Source organism: Coloeus monedula (genome assembly GCF_965178545.1).
Source record: "Coloeus monedula genome assembly, chromosome: 9".
In the NCBI taxonomy this organism is placed as follows: domain Eukaryota; kingdom Metazoa; phylum Chordata; class Aves; order Passeriformes; family Corvidae; genus Coloeus; species Coloeus monedula.
The window spans coordinates 16108328-16135894 of record NC_138789.1 but is presented as its reverse complement, the minus strand read 5'-3'; positions in this window follow the sequence as shown (position 1 = coordinate 16135894).

The window sequence follows — 27567 nt, the reverse complement described above, 5'->3', positions numbered from 1 at the left end:
GGAGTTCCACATTTTGCTCTCATACCAAGACACCAAGATGTGTCACCAGTACAGTTTCTACTGGTGATAACTACTGCTGTTGCAAGCACTCAGCAAACTGATTCTGTGCTTTTGGCTGCCCCAAAAACTTCAGCTGCTTGGCCCAGCCGTGGAGAACAAGAGGGAGTGATCTCTGTGTTTCCAGACAAGTGGCAGTGCAGAGTTTTGCAAATGTGCATTGGCCTTCAGCAGCAGCCAAAAGGAGATGGGGACTGCCCAGGTGGTAGAGCAAAGGTGCAGCACAGGGTCTTGCTCTCAAGCACAGTGGAGAATCCCTTAGTGTCATATATTACTGAGTGAGCATAGATTTAGGGAAGTCAAAGTGCAAGGGGACCTAAGCTGCACTCAACATGCATCCTTTCCAAATTCAGCATTGCAGCTGGAGGCTGAGGCTCTGTTAGGAACTGGGTAGAAAGGGTCTCACACTTGCCCTATCTAGATGCACACATGGGGTGGGAACAGACCTTGTGCAAGGCAAAATTTCCTTGCCCCGGACTGAGAGCTAACATCTCATGTTTCATCTAGATTTTCTCCCACAGCTTTGATTTTAATTTTCTTTCCTGCTGCTCTTGTAGATCTGGGTGTCTGTGAAATAATATTCCAGCCAGTCTGGGGAACTGTAAATGTTGGGTAGTTAGTTCATAGGTTGTGCTCTAAGAATAACAAAGTTTAATCAGTGTCAGGCAATGTGACTTTTACCATTTTGGGGATAAGGAAGTCATATCTGTCTGCTCTGCTAGACATTTTTTGTGCCATGTTGAACAGCTACAAAGGCACACATTTTTACTAGAATCATGATACTAGATTCTGATTAAAACTGAAACACATCAAAAATCATCAGATTTTGTTACATAAATATTAAATAGGATTTTCTTAAAAATAACCAAACCAGTCACATCTTAAGTGCTTAAAATGGGACATGTGATTTCAAAGTGCTGAATGCTGATTAAAAAAAGAAAGGGGAAAACATTTTTACACTGAGAAATGGATTGTGTGCCCTCTCCAACATTAATTTTCAATTTTAAATGCAAGGCAGATTAATATTTATTTATGAGTGGGGTCTGCCTGTATCATGCAACTTCTTTGAGCAGTTTAGAGATAGTTATTGTAGTTCAGTATTTTCCATTCTGTCACACATTCATTCTTTACATTTCTTGGGTTATTTTCCTTACCAATACATTTAAGTGAACACTTCTGAGCTGCACACCACAGGGGACCTACAATTTCAAAAAGGACAGAGACAGATGGAAAAAGTGGAGTTTCAACCTTTACAGATGAGAATGTTTTTCCATTTAATAATAATAATGAAAAAGACACACAACTCAAAAATATGTTCAGAAAATTGAAGTCCCAACAATAGCCTGCAGGATCTATGGGGCAGTGAAAAATTATTCTATGACCAGCAGCAAAAGTAATGGCCCAAGAACCAAGCTGCCACTTGATAGCTGCATACAGACAAAGAGCCAGTGCAAGGTTTAGGTTTCTTTGACCTGCTTCTTTACAATTAAAGAAATCATTGTTTAATGGGAAAACCTATGAACTCAAATAAAACAGAGAAAAGGGTAAAAGGGAACAAAGATGGAAAAAGAAAGGCTAGGGAAATGAGGGAAGTTCATTTCACCATCACTAGAAAAAAGTTGTATGGAGAAATAAAGACATCTCTGCAGTCCAGCTTACCCATTTGCATTTCTCCCCTCTCTTGCACAGCAAACATACCTGAAGAGTGGCTCCCTAACTTTGGTTTCTATTCCCTTCTCATTCTTGGGATGACTATGGATGAAACTGTACCTGTTTCCAGCAATTAAAATAGCATTGCTTTGAAAGGAATTTCTTAGCTCACAACATGAGATAGAAGTGTGAGTGGAAAAAAGGAGTCCCTTTTGTGTCTCCTGGTCTCTTCACTATTGCCCCTTGCTGCCTTTCTGTTCCCAGTGGCATGAAAGACTCTCCCAGCCTCAGTGATCTCACCAGCAGACTGCAGTGGTTTTCCCACTGCTGGGGAGTTTTTCAAACCTGTGGCCCTCCGGACATAGTCCTACTTCAAGAAGCTGCAAAATGCTCACTGTCATCAAGCTCTAGAGGCAGAGTAAATCCTGGAGGCTCAGTGATTTCTGGAACTTTATCGTGTCATGTGAATCACTGGAGTGGGTTTGCTGGCCTGCAGCTTCTGCTGTTGTTTCTAGAGAGAGCCGTAAAAGCATCAGAGCTTGGGAGAGAATCAGTGCTTTCATGGCCTGAGCCCTAAGGCCAAACCTGCATCAAACTGCTGCAAATTCACCCACAGAAGATGGGGCACTTCTGCTTTTGCACTAGAGCACAGCCTTCGCACAAGGCCATACTCTGGTCACATCAGGGTGCCTGTGGGAGCAAACTGAGGCGTTGGGAAGTAGAGGCATCTCTGTGGGAACTGCTAGAAAGTTTTGTCCTGTGTCCAGTTCTGCTACTTCAGACTTCCTGCAAATATGATTTTAAGAAGATGGTAGGAAAGACCTATCCAGAACTATTTCTTGTCCACCAAACCATAGGTGAGAATGTATTTACCTGTCCTTTACCACTTCCCATCTCTGACGGGATTTTTCCATTACAGTCTTCCATTACGGTCGATCTCTCTCTCACTGTGGCCTTTTCAGCAGGATCCCTTACAGTCTATCACCCAGAACAAGCCCTTCCTTCCGTAAGTCTCAGCTTGCTCTTCTCCTTTGCTACAATTCATCTGACCTCTACTTATTTATGTAAAATTAAAAAAGGCATAACTTGCATTACATACTCACAGGAAGGCCTGTAAATTCTATTAAGACAATAAGAAGTTGGAAAAAAGATGTAAACAAAGAAAAGAATTTAAATGAATTACTTAAAAGATTTGTGAAAGTGTGAAAATATGTACTTTGGTTGTCCAATATTTGTCATTCATTTAATCAATTAATTTACTTCTCACAGCCAAAACACTGCCATTAAAAAGGCTTACTCAGATACTTTACCCTGTTCATATTGATTCATTTTCAGTGAAAATATCAATATCTTTGTATAGATCTAGACCTTAAAGTTACTTAATTATTGATTGAGAAACAGTTGCTCAGACTGAGGAGACAGATTTCTGCTGTGTTCAACGATAATAAGAAACCAAGTTTTGCATGAACAGACATTGTGTAGGACCATGCTTGTTCACTGTATTACTTGTCAGAGGAGAGCAGAAGTCTACCAAAATGACTTTTCTGTGACCTAGTGTGATCAACACTTGCCATTTAATTCATCAACTATTGAAAACTAAGTTAGAGAACTGTGTACCTTTTTCAGTAATTGCTTCTTACTGTCACTCTGAAGACAGAATTAACTTTTCTGGTGAAAACCATGGTAGTAAATAAAACATTCAAATCATGTTGCTTTTCTGGCAGCTTCTGAGCATAGTTTTGAAGCATGTGGACTGTAATATGTTGAGATATAATTGATTTAAACATTTGGTGGTTTTGGTGGCCTGTGATTTCTGCTCAAACAACTGGTCGTAAATCTTTGTAATCAGGAACTGGAAATTATTAAGTTTGGAATTTCATGTCAGATTCTATAGGTAATTTGTTGGTTTGTAGGAAAATTTAGTATTTTTATATTATGCAGAGAAGAAAAAAAAGGGGAAAAATGGTTTCTGTTGACCATGACTGTAACTGAGGAGCATGAAGCTAGACCCTAAGATTTCCTTGGGGTAAGATGAAAGGGTTTTATTCCTGCTGTGAATGAAAATGGGGTCGTTCTGTACACATCCTGAACAAAGACATAGCAGAAAAACTAGATATAACCTAAGTCACCCAGTCCTCTGTAGGACACTTTCCAAATCTTAGACTATTGCACTTCACAGCCATGGGCTAAATGACGAGTTGGAGACACTGTGTGACAGCCAAAGCTGGCTCAAAGCTTCTCAGCAAGGCTGGCAAACTTGAATGTTGTCACCCCAAGAACGAGGGTGCGGGGCAAGGTGGCAGCCCAGTCCCACATCCCATAGGAGGTGGAGGAAGGCAGAGGAGCAGAGCTGGCTTCTGTCCACTGGAAGTGTCTCCAACACAATATAGTGGAGTCGTTTCTTTGGTGGCAGCAGCAGCACAAGCCTGTATATCCAAGTATCTGCTGTAGAGTAGTCCAGGTACTGTCAAGGATCAGTTTCAACGACCATGGGTTTGCAAGTGTGGTGCCACAGGTGGTTGCCATTTCTGTCCATGGTAGGAGGTGACCTTGTGGCCAAAGCCTTAGAAATACAGAAACAATCATCCTACATCAACCATGTCTTAACTCTGACCTGGGCCAAGAGCAGATGTTTCAAAGGAGGTAAGAGATCATAGCATGAGCTATACAGAAGAGTCTGCTCATTGTGATTGGAGTGGGAAATAAAAATCTTTAATTTGCAGATACTAAGCCATAGCATGACTTGGGTTGGAAGGGACCTTAAAGATCATCTAGTATTGAACCCCCATCCCCAGTAGATCAAGTTGCTCAGGACCCTATCAGTTGTCAGTTATGAAATGATTTCAATGTGAAAAAAAAAACAGTTCTGGTTTTGTTTAGTTTTTAAAAAAAATTTTTAAATAGTATATGAAAGACCGCAGTTGATTGACTCAAAATGCACAGACATGCTCATCAGTAATAATGCTATGCTTGAAAAATGCTGTATCTGACATTAACCAGACTTTACTGTCTCTATGTGAAGGTTTTATTTTCAGTAGTTTTTGAAGTGAGACAGACCAGTTTGAAAATGCTGGAAGCTCTACACTGCATCCAGGACAACCAGTGATGGAACACTGGTCTGGGAGAATTCAGGGAGGTGAACCAGAGATCAGTTCTATTGATGTTAACAATGCCAAGGTCAGTCGATCCATCCTGACCCCACGAGTCACTGGAGAACCCAGTCACTGGTTACTAAAGGCCATATCATCCTCATATGTTTTAGGTCCTCAATTCTGAAAAAAATAAACTGGGTAATAAATGGAAGGCACTTGATCTCACATGTAAACAAGAGCAATGTGCAGCTGGGTCTCATGAAGCTGTAAGCTGATGATGTTTCCAGCAGGAAAAAACACCACCATTAACATGGCTTTTCCCTGGATGTTCTGCAGTTTTAGAGGTTTGACAATATTGTGTTCAGAGGCATGACAACATGAATTTAGGTAAGAAAAATGTAGTTTAATAACATTTAAAATTGTTTGCCCTGCAACATATATAACTACTACAGATAATAGCATGCCAAAAAAAGAAAAATATGAGGATAGATTTATTCTGCTTTTGCATATTCTACAACTCTTTATGAAAAACAGAACATTTAAAATGGAAAATTGCAAATTTCTGAGGCATCAGATCCACAGGACCTGATCTTGCATGAAATTATGCTGTTTGTTGTTCAATTGTTAGGACACTCTTAAAAAAAAAAAAATTCCACTATGATAAAGGTATCTGTGTAAAACTGGCATGTGATCAGAGTCAGGCCTGGTTACTCTATACTGCAAATCAGCCAAGAAGATATTAGGTCATCTCTTTTCACAGGTAAGGAATGGTAATTGTACAACATAAAGAAGGATTGCTTAGGACATACCCAGTACATAAATATCAGCCTATTTACACTATATTTTCATAGCAAATCCTCCATTTCAAATGCCAGAATGAGAAAGGGAGATTAAATTTGTGCTTTAATTTGTTTTGGGTTTGTAATGTCAATTTTCTATTGATTTTAATTACATGTCATTGAATTGTGTGTTGCAAATCGCTCGCTCTGGCTGTGTGAAGGGTGCAAAGCATTCTTTTAGGAGGATCGTACTCTACTGTGCCTCTTCTCCATATCCACTTTTGCCTGCACAGGCCTCTTTTCCCCATGGAGTTCATACACAAGTGATGTGGTACTTTGGTCACCCTTTGTTAAGTAAAAACATTACAAATGTGACCTGTACGTTGCCATCTACATGGGTTTGAGGCAAATGGAAATGGTGTTGACAGGGCACACATAGGAGTTTCTTTTTAATCATGCCAGGGAATAACACTCATTTTAATGAAGAATGTGCACTTTATTTTACCCTATACTATGCATCAAAGAGGAAGCCTCCATGAGCATGTCAAGCACAGGAAGTAATTGGGTTTAGAGCAGTGTGTGCAAAATGCCTCAGCAAAATTTTCTTAGTCTTGATGACTTCTTGCTATTGCTGCTGTCTCTGGAGAGTATATAAATTTTTTTTTATTTTTTCATGCAAAGATGAGAAAAAGTGATTGGAGACTTTAAAAGAAGGGACTAACTGCTAATGCCTGTATTCAATGAATTCTCAGTTATTCAGAGCTGGGAGGTAGATCCAAAGCACAAACACTACTTCCTGCATGGGCCCACTTTTTCCATAGTACTCTAGGAGAACCAGACCATAGATTAATGGAAAGTTTAAATTGACTCATATTTTTCAACACTGGTCAACTTGACAGAGATGGCTTGTTTTTGAAAGGAAACTAATTTCTTCATCCTTAGCTGAAAAATTGTTGCAGTATCTCCTTCTTGTGTCACATCCATGTACTCTGGTGGCTCCCCTGGTTACCTGAAAAATAATTTGTTACAGAAAATTGTTCTCTATGCAGAGAACCATCAGTTCAATTTACTTGGTTTTATTTAGTCTTTGTTTTGAAAATTCACAGAAGTTACTAAATTCCCATATGGTTCTTTTTCTTTCACTGTCAGTATGTTGGTGATCCTGTGTCTTTGTTGGCTCTGCTCAACAGATGAAGCAGCAGTGTCCGTATCCAGACATTCTTTCAGCAGTGATCCAGAAGTGAGAAAGCACTACACAAACCACTATATTCTCCTAAAATCCTTCAGTAAGTTGAATATTTAAAAAAAAATCACAGCTGTCTAAACAGAGATTTCACATATAATGAAATGGCCGTGTTCCATATATCTGGAAGGCAGTGACTGCTTGGAAGAAGGATATTGTTAGGATCTGATTCACAGATAACCGAGGTATGGAAAACAGGAGTCTATTGAGCATCTAACTTTTATGTGACTCCAAATGCTTACTTGTGTCTACAGGTATACCTTACTTTGCACCTGATAGCATTCTAAGGCTGTGTATAAATTATGAGCAAAGTCGTGCATCTGTACATAAGACTTTAAAATGTTTACTATTCATTGCTATGATGAACATATTTCAGGTAACATGATGGGTTTTGCCTCAGATATCCTTGTTGTTGTTTTGGATGTTTTAAAGCTCACTGTTAAATCTTAAAAGCCAAAAAACCAAACTGAGTAAAACTGCACAGCTCTCTGACTTCAGGAAGAGAGCCTGATTTATACCAGCTGAGATTCTGATTGTCGCTTTTGAGCTATCATAATTGCTTAAGTGAAACAGACAAAGTAATTGGTGCAAACTAATACAACTGATGGAAAAAGATTCAGTGTTTGTCAATACTAACTATGCTATGGAGAGCCTGATCAATGAATTAGTCTATCAATTAATTAGCCTAGGCAGAAAATGACTCCCTGTACTGTTAGTCCATGAAAAGATCAATAAAGTCAAATGTCTAGTTTAGTGTTTCTCACGTAATGATTATATTATGAGAAGAATAAAAACAATGTTTATACTGTTTCAATTACAGTTTTCAAGTGTTCAATTAACAAAAAGATAGCCAGATAGTCCTGTTACAAAGATAAAAAGCACAAATTTTAGGATTTTAATGCTGTGAAGTTGTTTGTCATCCTGTCTGTTTAAGCTGCATCTTCAAGGGACTGATATTCTTATAAAGAAATGATTGTGTGGTATAAGGATTCACATATGCTGAGCAACCATTTTGTCAGTTCTGTGTGGGAAAGAACGTTTGGCTTTTAGGGCAAACCCTTCATTTTGGCAGGGGCTAGACTGAGCCACCTCTCTGGGATGACTTTGGCAGTTCACAGCTGTTGTTATGTCATCACCAGAAACACACTGGGCAGAAAACTGAGAACTCAACCTTTTTCTGTTTTAATTGGCTGCAGTCTTATTATTTCTGCTAAGTGTGGCCTGGTCACTCACACTTTGAATTTTGCATATTTATAATTGACTTTACAGCAAAAAATAAGCAAATACATCTTCTGCTACAATCTGGTAAAGTCCCTAATTATGAAGCCTTTAAAGTCTGGCTGGTTGCCCTGTAGTATGAATGAGAAGCAGCCGTTCTTGCTTTCATGCACACACATTCAGTGGTTATGAATTTTAAAAGTGTGCTTTGCACTACAGAAAAAAAGAGTTTTAGATATCTCCATATAAAATGCAAGAAGGGATAATCACGTGGAAACTGAAGTAGCTGGCTATTAGTCAGTCTTGGAGGCTGATGAAAGCAGATTTTGTGAAGGGGGATAAAAAAAAGTCCAGATTACCTGAAAATAAGATTTTACTGAAAGGAAAAATATGTTGCAGTAATCCTGTGATAATCTCCTGTGATGAATAATAAACATACAGCAAATATCAAAATAAGACCATCTACAGTCAGGCAATAATTACTGCTTGGAGATGATCTAGGCTTTGGTGAACATGTAGATTACTGTTAATGTTGGAAATAACCTTTTACCTTTTTCAGTCTGTTTCGAGACTACAATGCTATCTTTAAAAGCTTAGTCTTTTGCAGAACAATGATGTGTTACTTCATGTTTCATATTCCAGTATCAATTTTTCTATTAAAAATAGATTCAGTTTTAAGTAACTAGTGATGGTGTGTTCAATATGAGTTAGCTGGATGAAAAATTAATGTCGGCAGTACTCCTGTTTTGCAGGGATTAGATGAACTAGCCAGAGTAAAATTTAAATGTGCCTGCTTTTCTCAGTTTCAGCATATTATGCCTAAAATTTGCACTTTGTACCAGCTTTAAGGTATCAAAAATAAAATAATGCCTCACTTCAGTGTAGGGAACAGTCACTCCCAAGCTGTTGCACAGGGAGTCATAGGAGATATGTGCCCACCCGCCTTGGTGTCCTCCAGAATGCCCAGTTTTGAACAGGCTGCCGTGCACATTGTCACTGTGAAAACATGGGGGGGGGGAAGGGGGGGGGGGGTGTTATCTCTTTGCAGGAGATGTCTGAAGCCTGCAGAACAGCCTCTCAGCAGATGAAGAATTGGCAAAGTAAATACATTTAACCTATTTTTTTATGGACAGCTCTTCTGGGACAAAGGAGGTAAAGACAGACAATCAGACAATCCTTTTTTCCAAAATTCACAACAAAATGTTGTTGTCATGTTCCTAAAATACAACATTGTCTCAAGGATTGACTGAGTCAGGATAAGGCAGTAAACTTCTACTTATCTGGCTCACTTCCCTGATGAATGTCCCTAAAAGGGCTTTTCTCAGTCCAACAGAGCATGGCATGCATTTCCTGACAGTGAATATCTTCAGGTTAAGAAAAACCCTTGATGGATTTACATAGCTTTAATATCCTACAGCAGTTCCTATAAGACTATATTAAGGCTGGAACTTTTTCTTGGCATGTGAAAGTATTGGCTTCTTTGCACAACACTGGCAGCAGGACATTTTTAATGCAGATGTGGCAGAGATGCAGGTCTAGAGATCATTCTCTTGTAATGGTCCTTTGTGAGGGTAACCCAAATTTGTTGCTGCCAAATCCTTAATTCACAGTGTCACTTATCCTGATGTGGATTATCTGGGTAAAATTTTAAGTGGTATTAAACCCCCTGATGAGGGCATTACATTTTCTTAACAACCAACACATTCTAATGCAGCTACAGATAGATGAAGTAGAGATACATGTTCATTTGTCATTTCTGCATCTGGTGGTGGGTAACACCAATCTTTACATGGACACTTCTGGAGACACCAACTATGCAGAAAGAGAAGAGGCTATTTAGTTTGGTTTTTTTTTAATTATCAGCAATCAGATGTTTTTTCTGTGTGTGAATCAGAGTAAGAATCTATCTAAATATGCCTGAAGCCAGCCAGGAGGGCAGGCAATCTGGCTGCAATCCCTGATCACCCCCAGAACACGCACACATCTATCTTGCTTTTCAGAAGAAAGGGATAGGGATAGTCCTCATCTGTTGGTAAAGAGGTACCTTGATGCAGCACATTAATAGAAATCTAGTTTTCTCTATTAATGGTCTTTTGCTTAGGTCTGGGACTTCCACTGCATAAAACAGTATAATGCTGCTTCACCAGATCTGAGCAATCCCAGAGGTGGTTTAAGTAGCAATGTAAAGGAGTTCCGCTTCTTCTTTGATATTTAAAGGCAGCCTGTGGCAGCTGCAGAGCTGGCAGCTGTGGGATGGTGTATGTGATGCAAATGTTGGAAAACATGGGCCCACCTCATTCCTGGTTCAGGAAGACTCACTGGTGTCCCTGTCATGAGTTTGCACTGCAAGGGAAAAGGATCCCACACTTGGTTCACCAAACATTTCCAGTCACTCTTCATATTAAGGTAGCACTCATGTCCCGTTTATGGACAGGGACCAGCTTGTGCTTGGCACTGACCGTGAAACTCTGAGCCCCAAAGAGCTGATGCCTATCTGCCAGCACATGAAGAGGGCAGGGGGGTAAGGAAATGTCCTCAGCTCTGATGGGGCAGGAGAAAGCCCCAGGGTCTGCAGTCTTAAGCATGCCAACTCTCTAAACATCTCTATCTCTTTTTTTGTTGTAGTAGGCCAAGTAGAGTTTTTTAAGGAGGAGTTTGAAGATCAGTAGAGTAACTTTACTGCTGTTTACAGCGAACCTTTCTGCAGCCTGACCTTCCACCTGGTAAAAAAGAGAGAGTGAGTAATAATACCACAGATGGAGTGATTCTCTTGGTATTTATGATTTGTTGGGGTGGGGTGAGGTGGGGGGTTTTGGTTTTTTTGGGTGGGGGGCTTGCAGTGGTGTTAATGCTTCTGTTTAAATTTAGAAGAGTTTAGAGAGTATAGAAGTCAACAAATAGATTTCTGTGTTCTTTTTCCTTAGATAATGCACTTATTCAAGCTGAACATGGGGACAAATGCCTGGTGTATTATCAAATCTCACATAATATTGTTATAATAAGGAACTGGAAAAAAATAAATATGGCAAAAGCTCAGCATAGGCAGGCTATGGTGTCATGTCAGTTTTGGACTCCAGGATCTTTTTGAAAAGTGCCTCATGGCCTGTAGGGTCCCTTGTGGTTTACCCCAGGTGGCACCAGCCAGGTCTCCACCAGCGGGGGATCTCCATGCATTCGTGTCCACATGGAAGCTGGCAAGGAGGCAGGGCCAGCTGCTGTGAGTAGTGCCCTGCTGCCTCTGCCTGGCTGTGCCATGCCTGGCCCAGCAGGAGCAGGGGGTGAATGATGCCTTCCAGATCCAATTGGGAGCTAAGAGGACTACTGCACACCAGCTGATAAGGCTGTCACACCTTTTCTCACTGGTGTTGAGTAAATCCCCAAAGGCTCTGGATGCCACTAAGAAACTGCAAGTTCTAGTGCTTGTCAGAGTCATCCCAATGATCCACATCTGTTGGTTCAGCAAAATAGGTCCTAGAAATATTGTGAGAATAGGATCTCTCCACAGAGGCCTGCAATTCTGCTTCCAGTCTTCTGGGGCAAGAATCAAGGTGAATAAAAATGGGAAATATTCACAGGGGGAAACATTTCTCTGTAATCACAGGAGTTTTGCGTAGAGTGTCATTTTTGACTGCAAGACATTTGTCTTGGTTCTGTTTGTATTTTTTACTGAAATATACATCAGTTATTTCCCCCACTGTAGTTCTTGCAAAAATAACAAGCTCTAAAGCTTGTCCAGTATGCTTCAGCAAACCAAGCAGTAACACTTAACTGCACTGGACTATGACCATATGTACACGCAGGGCTGTCTTTTTATTTTCCATTCCCATGTTCAGACAGCGTCACAATGTCTTTGATACAAATGATTTCATTGACTTAATAGTTGATTGTATACCACAGAAGTTTGCAATAGCCTCGGAGGTCATGTTTAATGACACTGTTTTGCAGAGCCCAGCCAGTGCACAACTATCCACGTGCTTTCAGCTGTACCATTTTCCCCTTCTTGCCCTGGATAGCCCATAGCCTGCTAAGTGGGAGAAGCCTCAGGAGGGAGTGTCCACACAACCCCACTGGAGACAGGGATCTTTTAGGCAGGTCAGTGGGTACTTTTGCATTGCTTTGTGCCACTGGAGCTGGTAGAGTTTTTACACATTGTTTTTCACCCTTTTTTTTCCTCTCCCAGTGTCCAGATAATTCAAGCAGGATCTAACAGCTGCCACAGAAACAATCCTCATGACCTATCTTGATAGACAAAGAGGTGAACCCACTTCATCCAGGGGTCTACATATCCAAATCTAATGTCTAATCTACTAAATCAGCTCCTTGGGTAGCCTATTGTTACAGGAAAAAATAGGTGATTTAAGTGCTGATTTTTCATATATTTCCTGCATTGGACTCTGTCTAGAACTTGACAGTACTCATTGGGGAGACATAGAAAGGACATTTCTATAAGGTGGAGATGTTTACTTATAACTGGTATAAAAATTATCTGGTTAAAACTGTGTTTAGTGTTTCATGCAAAAGAGTCTTGAAGAGTCAATTAGACATGCACAAACTCACGAACTGCAAAAAAAGCTTTCCCTCCGTTAAATGGCTCTCTGTAATCATCAATATTCTTAAAAAGTGTAATGATTTCTTATCAGTGCTTGAATGAACCGTAAAACTACCTTTTGAAATATTGATATTTCCACAATTTTGAACACAAGAATGTTTTCCCTTCTATATAGAAGCTGACAGACCATGGATTTGCAGTATATTTTATTCCTGCTGGAGAACATACTGTATAATGCAAATAGGTACTCAGTACCCTCCATTTTTCCCCTTACAGGTGTATGAGGCTCCTTTGTTTCACACGCTTTAGCTTTTGATTTAAGGCTTAATCAAGGCATTCTCTGCATGGGGTGTTTTGTATGCATAAGGGAGATAGCTATCTTCATCTTTGAACCTGAAAGCAGAAACATTTTACAAATGGTTCATGCTCACATTTGTGAGGATGCTTCATCAACATCAGATCTAAGGGATGATCTTCATCTGGGCAGATCATGGCAGCTCAGTTAGTGTCAGTGAGCTGCAGTGATTTACGTAGCTGAATGTCTGGCTCTGCAAGGCTCGGTACCACAAAGGAAAAACAGCCCCAGATGACAACAGTGATATGTGTGTTATACTGAACTTTCTTCTTCTACAGTGGATTATAAGCACATTTGGTTTCAGGACTAATGTCTACAGTTAAGTATCCAGCTAAAGAAAAGTCCATGGGACATTATTTTCTTCAGAAAATGCACTTCCATAATCTCTGAAACTGCAGAATGCCAGGCTGACTTCCCCAGCAACCATATCAATCAGAAAGAAATATAGGGGTGGCAGAAACTCATTATTTGTCAGACAGATTGATATCTATGAAATACAGTGTTTCAATTTTTGCTTTTCAAAATAGTCATGTGTGGTTTATTTAACGCTATGTTACATTCTAAATGAGAAAACAATTTAAACATGTAAAATGTCAAAAGAAAGCATTAAGTGATTTGAGATTTCTTTTATTTTCAAAGAAAAATTTACTTTCATTTTGGAAAAAAAAGTAGATTTTGAACCCTCCAAGTCCTGCATACAGTAGATTTCTCCCTCTACAGCCTGCTCTGCTAATGACACCAAGTTGTCTGCCCCTGTGTTTTGGGTTGTTTGTTTGTTTTTTTCTTTCTTTCAAGGAGGAAGGCATAAGTAACATCTCCAATTACTAAAAATCCCTAACAATGGAAGCAAAGAAAATGATGAGCTGGGCAAAGAGCCATCCCTCCCTGGCGCCTCACAGTGGCTCCCTGAGAGTGGCCGTGCCCTGCTGCGTGTGCCGGCCGCTGTGCCGCACTCCATGGGCTCCTGCAAGGTGCCGCTGCAGCTGCCTGTGGAGCCATCCTGCAAAATGAGGAACTGAAAGGACTGGATTTAAAGTTACCTTTCCTTTTGTGTTCTGGCACAGATAATGCTGTACCCCACCCAATGGTAAGTCTCCTGGGGCTGCAGTAGAGTTTCTGCTGTTGCCATCTTTGGTGAACTTACCCTAATATTTGAAATGTGTTTGAGGAAAAAAAGTTGGTGCAGAAACATCTGTGTTTCTTACCCCGTCTGGACTAAGGAAATCTGCCAGTTGTCTAGAATACTCATTTAATTGTAGACATACCTTTATCTCTAGTCTGCCTTATAACTACATGACAGGAAAATGCAAATCCTTCGCTATGCTACAATTTAACAGCAGGACTCACTGAAGCCTTACAATATTTATTAGATCTTTTATTTATTGTCAGTTGCCTCCTTTTAAATATGGCATGGACACACACAGACACCTACATTGTATTTTACTTATATCAGTAGGTGTGGATCATTTTCCAAAACTCGTAAAAAGGATTTTAAAAGGTGTCTGTCATCTGCAAAGCTTTTCATTATCCAGTGTCAGCCACTGGAAATTATGTACAAACTAAAGCAAATGGAACAAAAGTTAATTATCTAGTACGGCTATTGTTATTATGTAGAGGAGCCAGCCCCTATTGATTAATGAGTCAGTGCTATGTTTGCTCACAGGAATATTAATATCTTGTGCACAAGAGAAGTCATTAAAATGAGCAAGGAAGACCTTGACTTTAAACTTAAAGTGCACATTGCTCTAGTTATGTGAATCATTTTGTCAGGTATAGCATCATAGTTATAAATTATTGAAACATGTAGTTATTGTAAAGATAGTTCATATAGCCTGTTTGAAATTAAACACATCGATACACTTTTTCCATTATGTTCTTCACTGTTACAATTAGGAGACTTCAGGTGGACAAAAAAAGAATTAGGAGATAGGATAAGACTGGTGTGTGAGCCTTTGCCTCACCTAACCCCTCACAGCATGAGAATACTGAATAATACCGTGTCCATACTGAGCTGATGGAAAGTGTGGGATAGGTCAAGAGAGAACTCACATAAAGTGACTGCAGAGCATTCCAGATGGCCCAACAATAATTAGCAAGTAGGTATTAAGGTATATTTCAGAATCCAGATGCAACACATTCCTTCTTCAAATATTCCCAAAGCCACCAAATTATGCACTGAAAAACCTACATTACTATTTTTCGAAAATGTACATTATGGCATTATGAATATAATAACACTTTACTGGAAATACAACTGTACCTGCTTTTGTATCATGCCAAGACCTCAAGCTTTAAAAGTCAAAATGGATCTACAAAGTTGAGGTCCATGATTCATCTACACTAATGCTATGTTACATCACTATGGCAGAGCAGAGGGACATTTAGGTTGGAGTGTATTTTATTATATCTAATTTACATGCTATTATCAATAGCAAGCCAAAAGTAGTGCTGGTATAAATGAGAATTGGGTGTCATGTAATTTAAAAAGAGGTGACACCTAAAGGGAATATAATTTAATTGTATTAATGTATAAATAGAACTAGGAAAAAAAATAAAACTAAAATATTGGAGATATTAGGCAGCATTTGGGGGATTTTTTTGTAGGTATATTGTAGGCAGTTCCTGTTTCTGTAAAATACAGGCATAAGTTTGAATCTACATATTGTGTCTCCTTAACTTTAATGAATTACTCATGTACTTCATAGTGAGCATATGTTGGGGTCTTGCCAGAAGGTATTGATCAATCCAGAATTAAACCCCATCCTTGATAAAATGGATCTGTGGGACCAAACCTGTATCATCTTTCCTGTGAGCCTCTACCAACCTCAGTGAGCACCAAAGCTCTCTCTTTCATCAACATAACTCATTTCCAGGACCATCTGTTACCTTCTTTGGCTTGTTGTGACAGCAGAACAAGAGACACATCTCCAGAAGTAGCTGATCCATAAGAAACTGTCCAGAGGATAAGAACAGAAATAGCCAGTGGTCTGGAAAACATAATCTACTTGGGAAGATTGAATGAGTGGTGTAATTTAACCCAGAGAAAGTAACTAAGGGGGTGTAACAGACTTCAACAAATATGCAAAAATTTATGGGAAGAAAGGAGGAAGTTACTGTGCTGTGTGTTCAATTCATATAAATAATCTGTTCTCAAGGGTGGATAGATCAAAGTGTAATCCATTTAAACTGTAGCTAGGAAGATGTCAATTAAGAATGCTTGGAGGTAGACTGCATGGTGAGGCCGAGGTGATTCATCCTCTGTTTTCTTTAGTGTTCCACTGTTTTAAAGCTTTTTCTTCGTGCTGGTCCTGCAACAGAAGATGTGAATGGGTTGTAGGAGGAATGTAGGCTGTCGAGAGAGTTGCAAGGTGGAGGGAAATTGGCCTCTTCACCCACTTCCCTCTCTGTTCCAGCAACCTCTTTAGCAGAGCCTGAGGCATGTACAACATTGCTGTTGCTGTGCCATGAGTCTGGATATGGCTGACCCAGAGAGCCTTGCAGGATAGAAGAATTCAGCAGGGAGACACACAGGGGAGAGCAGGAATGATTTTTTTAACTGGAACCTCAGCCAAATGTCAACAGAATTTCGGGTAAGGCAGCAAAGCTGCTTCTGGCCACGAGGATACCTCTCAGTGCAAAAGAATTCCCAGCTGCAAACAGAGGGAAGATGAGAACATCTCAAAGTAAAAGTTACAGAAATCCTCTATAATGGAGCCTAAATCCAGAGTACTTGTATTCCTTCTGTTCTGGATCATGCCAGCATGGAGAGCTAGCACTCCATCCTGGGTCTCAGCTGTGTGACCAGGTGTGTCAGAACCCACCAGAGTTCTGCTACTCCTGGGCTCCAGGACACGCCTCAGAATGGGCTGGGCTGGCACCGAGTTCAGTAAAGGAGGCAGTAGTCTCAAGAGACAAATTCTGCTCTTAATTAGGTTGGCCCACCTTACTGACCTCAATTTGTCCTAGCATTTCCCCGTCTGTTGATGAGCTACTATCCAAAGAATTGCAAAACAAATGTTTCAGTGCCAGTCACAGTGCCATAAAAAAATGACAGCTTCTCAGAGGACACCTTTAATGTTCATGAACTATATTACAGATACAATTTTGGTAATCTAATAAATAAATATTTTGGCCTGAGTTAAGGCTGGCTTTAGCATTTTTTGTCATGGGTGGATTTTTGTTCTCACTCTGCTAATTTGCGAGGAGTAAAAGAAATCAAAGCAGACCTAATAATTTCAATTAAACATCTTATATTTTTGTATTTTTTAAAAGAAACTATCAAATATGCACTGAAATGTTTTAAGGTTAATAGATTACCTCTGAACCCCAAGGAAATCAAGCTTCTTGTGCCTGCCTGTCATTTACTGGAGTGGTTACTTATCCGTCAATATTTCTTCCTTTTTTTTCAAGTCCCAGGCCTACTTGATCTTGTCCATTTGGCACTGCTGGAGGAATAACAAGTTTCTTCCCATCATGCACCTTTCTAGGATACATCATGACAGAGAAATCTCAAAGCCCAGGTCAATTATAACAGAAGATGTGTAGCACCTCTGCCCCCACAGCGTCTTCTGGGGATCCACTTGGCAAAATGATATAAAACTATTTTCGAAGACTTCCCATGATCTGGCACTACTTAGAACCAAGTGACTGGCAAAATATAAGGAAATATGCATATGCACCTCAGCTCATCTCCCTCTGTTTGCCAAGGAGCCAACTAACATTATGTGTGAGGAGGGGCCTGAGGCTGGCAGAGTCCTCGCTGAAAGGTAATTACTTTTTAATTAGAATTCATTGAATAAGAGACAGATACCTTCCATACTTTCTCCCACTGATGATTTTAATATTCCTCTGTCAGGTATTATGAGGCAGTAGCTGACAGTGAGTTACATGAAGTAGTCCTGTAGCTGGTAGCGACTTACATAAAGTAACCAACTTAACCATTTGTCTTAGGTAAAATATGATCCCTGTCCTCACTTTTTTCCATGGAGTCTGTCACTGGCGTGTTGATGTAGTGTTTGTTTACTCTCATTCCTGCAGGAGGAAATATCATAGTTCATGTATCAAATTACTGTAACTGACTGGAGCATTTCTATTTAAAATAACGTATCATGATATATTTTCATAGTGTTGTTGATGTATTTTCAGGACTTCTAATTTTTACAAGTATATAATCTGAATATCATTTATCTAAGTGTGCAGTTGTAAAATCTGTGGTAATATCTGATCTCATAAAAATCAGCACTTAAGAATGGACTAGAGTAACTAAATCTGAAGCTGGCTGGATGTTTGTGATGTTTTGGTTAAGAATAGAAAGAAATAAGAAAGAATTTTGGTTTTTTTTCTTTTTGCTGCAGGGCCTCTAAACACAATCTGACATGTGATGTATTTTTGAAGTCAAAGTTAATAATTCTCTTTACATAAAAAATAAATACCCCCTATTGAATACATGCTCTAAAATTAGAATTGCATATTTCTAAGTAATATACCTAAGAAAAGTGATTTATTCTAATGCAATAATGGCATAGATTTACAAAGCTTGAGTGATACAATGTTTCTCGTTATGGTTGTAAAATATTTGTTGCCACTGTGGGATTTTCTAGATCATTATTTTAAAAAAGGAAAAACCTACTTTGACAGATGAACTGGGGCCATTCTGAGCAAATCACAGATACTTCATATAACAAGGCCTCCAAAGAGGGGAGCACAGACTTATTACTATGGCAACCCAGATCAAAACACTATTTTAGTGGAGAGTTTCCAGTTTTACAATGCAATGATGATTGTTTATAGTACTATTGAAACCAGATTCAGCAAAGGTTCAAGAAATGAGCTGACAAGAGGAAAATCATTATAGATAAACTGGGGATACGTGAATGACATATTGTGGAATCTGCTATTATTTGATCAAGTGATGAAATTGTGGCACAAACATAGATAAATAATGGTAGATGATACAGTCTGATGGACCCTATTTTGTTGGTTGTGTTATATTGTGTAGCTGGAAGATAATTACTGGTTCAATGCTGCAAAACCCCAAAGAAGGTTTAATAATAGAAATCACTGAACTTTGAAAAAACCTGTCTATTAATTCTCCCTAATAATTGATCACATTTAATTTTAAAAAATGCTTTCATTCCCAAATCATTTAGTAACACCTAAAATACTACCTATTATACTACCTATAATAACAAACCTGGTGTTTAGACAGCACCTCTGGTGAGGTGCTTTTTTCTGAAAGTGCATCAGATGGCACATGGACTGGATAATACATGCTTAATCCTGTATCAGCTAATCAGTGCTTAAAAACTGTTAGTCCTACAGCAGTGAACCTCTTGAAATCTGTCTCATATCTGCAGCAGCAGAACAAGTTGATTTTTTTTCTTGTGTGGCAGTAGCCTAGAAGCAGCTCTGGGCACCCTCCAGCTGGTTTCTGCCTTGTGTCTGCTGGCTCAGAGAAATTTGGTTGTTAACCTCTTTCCTTGCTGTAATGGCACTGGTTTCAATACAAGAGCCACAGGAATCTGGGGACAGTGATCTGTTTTCTGCTTAGGGTTATTTTGCAACACAAAAGCCACGGTGAGCTTACTTGTTCTGGCTTCTTTCCAAGTTCATGCCATCCTTCACCTCAAGATCTTCAGCTAATCATGACCACCCTCACCAAACTTCTTTCTAGCCTCACTTTTCAACTTTATCACATTAATGTTCAAAATCCTGAGTTCACCTGCCCATGTAGCTGGGGCAGTGTGGTCAAAGTCTCCACTCCCCCAGCATGAACAGAGAAAGCTCCTAGTGACTTCTTTAGGGGCTATAGAAGCAGCTCCTGTGCAGGGAGAGAAGTTCACAGCCTGAGAAATAAAGCTGGAAAGAAGAAAGGTGAATGAAGACTGATCACGGCAAATTTTCTGTACCTGTAAATAGCCTGATCATTCCTGAGCCTGCGTCTGGCACAAGTCTTCCCTCTGCAGGATGAAACTTGCTTCCTGCTTTGATGTTTCACTCTGTGGGACTGTCTAAGGGGACAGGTCTGAGAACAGCAGGGCCCCAGGACCTCCTGAGATATGTTCTTACCTCTCCATCCCCCAAACAGTTTTTGTATGGGATCCTCAAGGTGAAAGTGTCTGTGAGCTCAGGGCAGTTTTGTTCCCTGAAAGAAAGAAGAGATTTACTTACAGAAGCCCTTAATCGTTGGACTGAAAATACAAAGTAGATTAAATGTTTTCAGAAGGATGATTTACTATGTAGTTTGTATATTACTGTGGATGGAGAGGCTTTAGCTCTTCATGGAAGTTTGAAGCAAAATTTTACCTTACATTTGGTATTTCAGATGATGCAGGGAGAGCATTTTCTGGTGTAGTCATACTTGGACCAGAATACAAAACACATCCTTTAGTAAACTGTGAAGCTTTAAGTTGTTCAAATGACACTTACCCAGCAAATAATTTTGAACTTGGGAGCATTAGAGAGGTCACATTTTTACACGGCTGATCTGCAGCTGAACAATCTTTTTTAGCCATTAAGAACACCCAGCATTTTTCCAACACCAGATACCATGCCTCCTCCCTGAATTACATTTTCCTGAGTTTATGGTGACCATTTCAAGGAAAATTAAGCCACTCCATTAACATCTGAGACCAGAGCACCCTTCAAAAATTCAATCCAGCAGAGCACTTGATGGTATTTATTGCTCTTCCCTAATGCACTTGTATTTTCTCTGCCATGTGAAGACTATTCAGACATCATCATACAAGTATCAGGAGTGTCTCAGCTCCTAAGAGATGCCACTGGCTTCACACATGGAGCAATTATAATCTAATAGAGTTCCCAGAATACAGGTTGAGTCACCACATAAGTACAAGGAAGCAGTGAGTGCTTTCCACTGACTCCAGTATGTTTGTACGCTCTTACCTTTTCCATCTAACCTCACAAACATCTGTCTTCAGCCAAGAAACAGCAACAAGGATGTCAACAGCTGTTCTGTTCAGCCAAGTACAGTGCTGATGTTAAAGTTTTCCAAGATCACTGATGTCCTACATTATTAATCAAGGGCCTCAGAAATAATTCTGCTGACAGACTACTTATGAAATATGTCTCCTGACTTCAAAGTGTGGGCAGTTCCCTGTCATATAGCATGGAGCACACATGAAGGCTGCAGGGCTGAGATTCAGCTGGTGAGAACTGTATTAGTCACTTGGAGGTCTTAAGAAGCATCCAACAGAAATGGGTGAGGTAACCACAGGTCTCTCATTGCCCCCTGTATGTTTTTTTGGCGCAGTCAAATTTCTTCTGAAATGTCTCCATTAATGCAAATCTCCAGAATTAATGTAACAATAATGGAAAAGAACATTTATTGCCTTTATTCATCCCTACTTCCCAATACTAACTTCTGTTTATCCAGCTCACCTGGTGGATATCCAGTATTGCCCTGCATGGTGGATGCCCTGTGTGGCCAATGGTAGGAACATCTGAAAAATATAGTCTCTTGTTTCCTCAATATTTCTGATAGTGCTACCAACAGTGTTCTACAGAGGACACCAGAGAGGTGGTTTATGTCTTCCTGTGAGATTTCATGGTGGCTGAGATAACCAAGACAGTAAAGACAACAATTTTCCTATTTAATGTATTGTGTCCATCAGCATAGACTCTTCTTTTACCTTAGGCTCTATTCAGTCGGACACTTGCATTCTTTTGGTCTTCAAGCTCTCTATCAGGTCATTGTCTGAGGCCTCTGCTGGGTGTGGGATGGTAAAAATAATCTGAGCCTGAATTTTTCGAAATCAGTTTAAAAAAATCTGAGAATACAAAGTAAGCTCATCATTTTGATATTAAATAGAAAAAAAACATCGAAGTGGAAAAAGAACCCCATCTAACACCCCAGTGACGACCATTGCATGAAACTTCTTATAGACTGGGCAAAACAGCAATAAGAAAATTTTGGATATGAAAATAAGTCCATGAGAGAGAAACAGAACTTGCTGGCTCAGAAATTTCTCAGTTCTCCTCTTGGTCATTTTCTTCAGCTCAAACTCTCAGCAACAACTTCTATCAGTAGGAATGTCTGTAGCATTTTATCTCTCTATTTATTTTATCAGTTCACAGAGCAAGTAAGACCTTTGTTAAACAGCAGCGTCCTGATACAAAATATCTCATAAATTTGAAATGCAAAATGGCTCCTACATTTCAGAGAGCTGCCAAGTGAAGATACCTCTGTGGGGCACAACAGTGGCTCTGGGGAAGATTGTCTCCAAGGAAGAGCAGCACAGGGCCAGGCTTGCTTGGGTTTCTGCTCTCCATCACTCACATATATGTTAAGAAATAGTTGCATAACCTGATCATCTCCATGCTTAGAAGTCAGCACAGCTTTATTCCTAACCAGATCCCCTGCCACAGGATAAATCCTCTCCATCTATCTCATCTCTCAGCTTTGTGTAAGTGCTCCATCCAGTTCTGTGTACTGTTTTTATCAACAAGCACTGTCAGGTTAAAAAAGTGGATGACTTACCTCCCCAAGCGATCTGAAGAATTCAGTGCCACAGAAACATCCTTAATGCTGGATAACCATCCACCTTTCCCAAGTGAATTTTTAATGGCTGGGGCTGCCTTGCATAGTGTGCTGAGCAGAAGGAGCTGTGATTAAGCCCCACACTCCGTGATTTCCATCCAAAATTTTCCGCTCAGCGGAAACAAAATCTTATGTAGTTTTCACTAAACTCTCCTCCAATTTCCCACTGGCTTTTAGTATGTGCAGATAATTCAGAATAAAGCCCCTTGTCACAGTAATATGTATTCTAGCGTAGCACGGAGGAGCTGTTTCACCATGTAAAAGCCATATTGCCAAGCTGTATTATGCTTTACCTGTCACCATGCCAGGAAACATTTAACAAGGAAGGAAAACAAGGAGAGTGCATGTGTTGCCAGCTATTCAATATAGGCCATTTACTGTTAAACTGTGGAAAGGTGCTGGGGTTTAAATGCACCCTGGTTTTCTTCTGATACTGATAGCAAAAAGCTGAAAGGTTTTGCATTGTTGACCCACTATTCAGTGCCGCTAATTTGGACCTGGACTGTCTCACTAGGTCTCCATGGTTCACTGGTCTTTCTGAGCCTCAAGGGGTTTTTTGGTTTGTTTGTTTTTAAAAAGTTTATGCTCCAGAAAGTGAGCATTTGGCCGAGTAACCACTTTCTGTGAGAAAGGGTGGCTCAGACTGCTTGAGCCCACTGATTGCAGGGACAAGGTTCAGCCTCATGCAGGAACTAGGACAATCTCTTGGGTACAAGTGTCTTGCCATTGTAATGCCTTCATCACCCCAACAGCCCAAAGCCCTGAGGCTCCTACTGGTGCTCCCCATGCAAGAAGTGGTGTCTTTGAACAGTGCTAACACTCACCAACAGAGGAAGCTGGAAAATAAGGGGCAGCCTAACTCTTGCCTTTTGGGGGAAGCTGAAGTGTCACCCTTCAGGTTTGCTTCCTGCTGCAGGCACTGTCTGTGCTGTTCATGTGAAGCACTAGTTCGGTGACAGCCATGGAGCTGGGACTGCAGGACATGTCCTCCCTTTAGGTAAGTGGGAAAAACAGCAGCTGCAGTGTGCATAGTCCCAGCATCAGGTAAATCAAACTTTGTCTTGCTTTCTAGAAAATGGAGTGGCTTTGGTAGAAAGGATCAGACGTGCTTTCAGCACAGCCCTGCTCTGGACAGCTCGTGGTTTGCAGAAGGGCAGAGGTCTGCCTGCAAGTTACCACAGCAGGAAAGGGGACAGGCTCACAGGGCAGCAGTCAGCAAGATCTGGTACAAAGCACCACCCAACAAGTAAGTAGCTGTGTGGTTAAGCTGTGACATTACGGGTATTTGTAGTTTGTATAACTCAAGGCTTTTATTGTCTTAATTGTTCAGTTTCTGTATGGTTGCTTTGGGCTGTTGTTGGAGCACTTGCAGGTAGTTACAGTTTGCTTTTGGAGCAAAAATTCGGATCATGGATGCAGGGTAGTGAAAGAGTAGCTCATAGAGAGGGCCAGGCTTTGACCTGAAGCACGGAGCTGTGTGCCTCATTTCAAAATGTCCTGGAGTCTGGTTTAAGCACTGCACTGAAACCCAGAGAGACCAATGACTGTTGCAAAAATGAGGTTGATGAGTGTTTTGCAACAACCTTGTTATAATGTGATCTACTGCGATCAGGTGTGTTACTCTGTCGCTTGAGCACGTGTCACTGTAATACAGTTTGAATCCAGGGCACAAGGGGATTGAGGCGCCCTCCATTTACAGTTGTTTCCATGTAGGAACCTTGAGCTACAGGGAGGAAAACCTGAGCTAGGCAAGATATTATACTCCGAGCAAGACCCCGTGAGGACCTTGTAGTGCTTAAAATGTGGGAGAACATTGCAAGTGTGGCTACACAGCAACTCTGGGTCTCTCTACAGAGGCTTCACTGGGGACTGGGGGAGAACAAAGCTGCTCTGAGCCACACAAGCTGTAAGGGAAGATGGTGAGGCTGGTGTTGATGGCTGTACCTGGGCTTTTTCTTCCCCCGCTGCCCCTGTAAGAACTGTGCAAGCCACAGATCTGACTGATCCTCCCATTCTCAAAGTGCATTGAAAAGACTGTTTCAAAGTGGAAACAAAAGGCCTAATTAGATGCAATCAGCAGCTCCACGTCTCTTCCCTCTCCCCAAATAGTGCTGCCTCACTGACCCTGACAGTCATTTTATTAGTCCCCTCTTGACTGGCCTCTGAGTCTCCCCACCTGGTGCTCCAGTGCTAATTGGTACAATTAGCCTCTCCCTCCCTGGGCTAATTGCTAAAGACTCTCTCTCCATTCTCCTGGGGACCAAAAGAAACTTGTACAAGAGGGAGGTCTGCAACCACAGAGACACCAAGGGGAAAGTGGGGAGTTGGGATGGGCTGGTTTGCTGTTCTCCATTCTTCTCACGTTCACTTGCACAAAGCACATAACTCTTTCTCTGAACAACACATAACATTTCTGTGTTCATACTACCAATAAAGTAACAGGCTCTGCAGCACCAGGGAGCCGGTCATAGGATCTCTAGGGCCCTACGTGGCATTCAAGCACTTGGGCTGCTAATATGCACAAGGTAAAACTCCTTAGCTGTCTGCCCAAGGTCTTTGTAAGACACAGTTTATGCAAACACCTGTCTGGAGAATATTGCAGGAAGTTGCTCAGAGGCTTGCAGTAGTGGAAAAGTTAATATCCAGATTGTTTAAAAGGAGCTGGGAACAAAAGCCCTATTGGCTCTTCAAAAGAATAGTGTGATCTCTATACAAAAAAATACATGCTCTTGAAACTCCTACATGTTTAATATTAATACAAGTATTTGTTTGTGACTGTATTTGAAATGGCTTCAGATGACAAGTTGTCCTCTGTTGTCCTCAGCAGATAGCTGAGGGAGCCTTGGTGAGAAGAATCTGATTAGAATTAGAGAATAGATTTATAAAAGAAAATATTGAAACTGTCTTTTCATACTGGGATCTGACAGTATTTAATAATACCTTCATTTTTCTAAAAATACATTATTTAGGTCTGTAAATTACACTGCTGCTCATAAATAGCTTTCTCATCACCTGTTATTAATGTAACTGAGATGAGAATACGATAGTTGACTGAAGCTGACCAGTAGACCTGCAAGGACATGTGCAGCATCCCCAGCTCTCAGCAGAGGGCTCAGGGCTGTAAACTGAACTCCTGGGATGCAGGCAAGATCTGCACACAGGTGGAAGGGTTGCTGCAGGGGTTTTGTTACTGTGTGCTTTGCTTGCATAGAGGTGGTTGGGACCTTCCGAAGTACAGTGAGCTGCCCTCAAACAGTGCACGTGTGGGTGCAAGGTGACAATGTCAGAGCAGACATGCCAACAGCAGAAAGTTATTTTCTCTTAAGTGTAAGTAATATTTATGCAGTGAAGTGTAAGAGTCCAGATTTAAAGACAGCTCTACAGACACACTCAGGGGGAAGAAGAGGAGTAGATGAAAATCATCTTCCAATGGATAAATCATGTGTAAACTATCCTACCTGAAATCAGTAGGTGAGGATTGAGGGGTGTGCTTAGGGATATGACTTTCCAAATACATGGATCCCAACAAGAGCTGGGGAGCTTTCCCCCATGCGTGTAGCTCTTGCCATGCTGACGAGTGAACCCAGCTGAGCAGAAGACCAGAGTAAGCTGAGTGAAAGATCAAGCTAAACATGGGTGGCAGCAGAGCTGGTGTCATGTACTCAAAGAGCTTTGCCTGCATGAAAATGATTTTGTTTTGGTTTGACCTACAGAATAACATCCTACCTAGCCAGGGAAAGGGAGGAATGGAGAGGGAATCCCTAACAGTTTGAACTTATCAATCTGGAGATCAAACCCCTGTAGAGGATGCCATGTTAATAGGCACTCTATTCTCGTGTAGATACTCAACATATCACTTGCCAGGCAAATGAAGTGGTGTTTAGGGCAAAAACAATGGGTTTGTTGGTTTAAATTCTCAAAAAATACTTCTGAATGTATACTCTTCATGTTCAGGTAAGAGAAACTAAGGGAATTAGAGGGAAAAGAGATGTCTGTGCAGTTGATTTTATGGACCGACCCCTAAAGAAGGAATACCTGTAGATGAGATATTTGCTGTTGTTGAGACCACATATGTGAATGAGCAGAAGCTAAGCTTATGTCAAGCTTGATAATATGGCTGGTGTTTTCCAAGAGTTACTGCATTCTCCTAATGAAATGACCTCTATGAGATGAGACAGTGTTTATTTCAAGCTATATAATGTCTTGCACTATCCCGGCTTTTTCAACCTTCTTCAGGTTTGACCTCAGTTTTTCAAGCTGTGTTCATCTTGTAAAGCTATTCATATATCTAGGCACAGGAATGTACATCAAGACATAGTTTGTGGATAGACACTGACACTTAGAAAAAAAACGTCAAACCAGGAAAACATCTGCCATGAACAAAGGTTTAAGGAACTATTCTTATCTCATGAAGAAGATGGATGGATGGTGCAGGGCGCTTCACTGGATTTGCTGTGAGCTTTACACTGTACTGCTTATGTGGGGAAGGCTATGCGGTGAGGGGGGCAGAGGTTGGCACAAACAACCTGAAGCAAGAGGGAGGTAGGTTGGGCCACAGAAGCACTCAGTGCCCTTGAGTAAGTGGCTTGACTTGCTCATTCCTTAGGGTGACCTTGGACAAGTCTCTTAAAATCCTTTTCCTCAGTCAACTCAGCTGGCGATTTGTTTGGGAGAGAAGAAACACCAAAATGACATTGAAAAGCAAGCTGTGCCCCTGCATTGCCCTTTCCAGGGTAAACAAATCATACCCCAACATCCCCCACAGTCCGCCATCGGGAGTTCTCACTGTGTCCTTTGTGGAGCCCTGTGGAAAAGCCTGGATGCAACATAAACTACACAAATGGTACACTTGCATATTCAAATATAGTGCAATGTTTGTTCATCTCTCAAAACGTGTGTACAGTACTGATCACTGTATTATCTGTGTGCGTTCTGCTAATTAGCAATGCAAATATAGAAATATTTCTTCTCCTTTACGCTTTTTTCATAAGCAGGGCAAAAAAAAGCATTACTTTTTGTGCTCTGGTACCTTTTCCTTCATTTAAAAAAAAAAAAGCAAGCTAGA